Raw genomic sequence first — 1,041 nt, 5'->3', positions numbered from 1 at the left:
TGGTTTCTTTTATAGTTAAATTGTATTCCTTTTCAGTCGAAGCATAACATCTCTGAAAAAAAGCTCTAAGCTGAGTATAGATATTCTAAGTAAAATCTGGTCTGTTACCTTTCCAAAGATGATAGGCTTCCTGCTTCTACTGTTAAGCATGTATACAATCGTTAATGAACTAGGGTTCCTCTTTCATTCGGTACCTTAGCACATGAGAAGAGATATGCCTATCAATATTGTTCACTAGATTGCCATTTCAAAGACCAACAGGATCAACACTATTATACAATTGTGACCAATTCCTGAAGGATAGGCTGCGCAGTCTTTACTACTAATGCAATCAAGGCATGATCAGATATCCCAACTGAAGAACCAACCTTACTTGTTATTACGTCAGTGGAGTTGGTGTATATGAGGCCCAAGCAGTTACCAGATCTGTAAGTAGCTTCACTTATGATTTGTTCACAGCCTGATTCAGAGTCAAAGTCCAAAGCTCTCAAGCCATATTGATCAGTAGGAGAAACAGAATTTAACCATTCCCTATGGTGGGCATTGAAATCACTAACATAACAAAAGAGGCTTTTTTATCATCTTATTGTATCTTAGCCATAATGGTAAGGAGACAGTAGAAGATAATATCATCCATGACGGGATTCCGGAAGATGGAACGTAAATAGAAGTTGTTATTCCTGTAACAAACTCTTCTTCTCCAAATCTCATGACATCCACATTCATAGCAGAACTTATGAGAAGCATGGTATTCATACCTGATATACACCACCATTCCCCTGGCCTTAGGAATGGCCTCCCGTTTCATAATTATATGCGTCTTGAAACCAGTTATGAGCAGCTCAGATGAGTGCCTCATATTGGAAACCAAAGTTTCTGACCACAAAATTATATCATACTGTCTAGATGCAACTGTAAGGTCTTGAGTATTTGCGTGAAGACCATTAGTATTTCAATACAGTAGACGACACTGACAAAGTCTAGTACGTACTGGTCCAGGATTTCGCTCAATGTCTTCGGAGAGGATAAGAATTAATGGCA

Source organism: Palaemon carinicauda, chromosome 13 (genome assembly GCF_036898095.1).
Source record: "Palaemon carinicauda isolate YSFRI2023 chromosome 13, ASM3689809v2, whole genome shotgun sequence".
Lineage (NCBI taxonomy): Eukaryota > Metazoa > Arthropoda > Malacostraca > Decapoda > Palaemonidae > Palaemon > Palaemon carinicauda.
The sequence above is the reverse complement of the archived record's forward strand: the minus strand, read 5'-3'. Positions refer to the sequence as shown.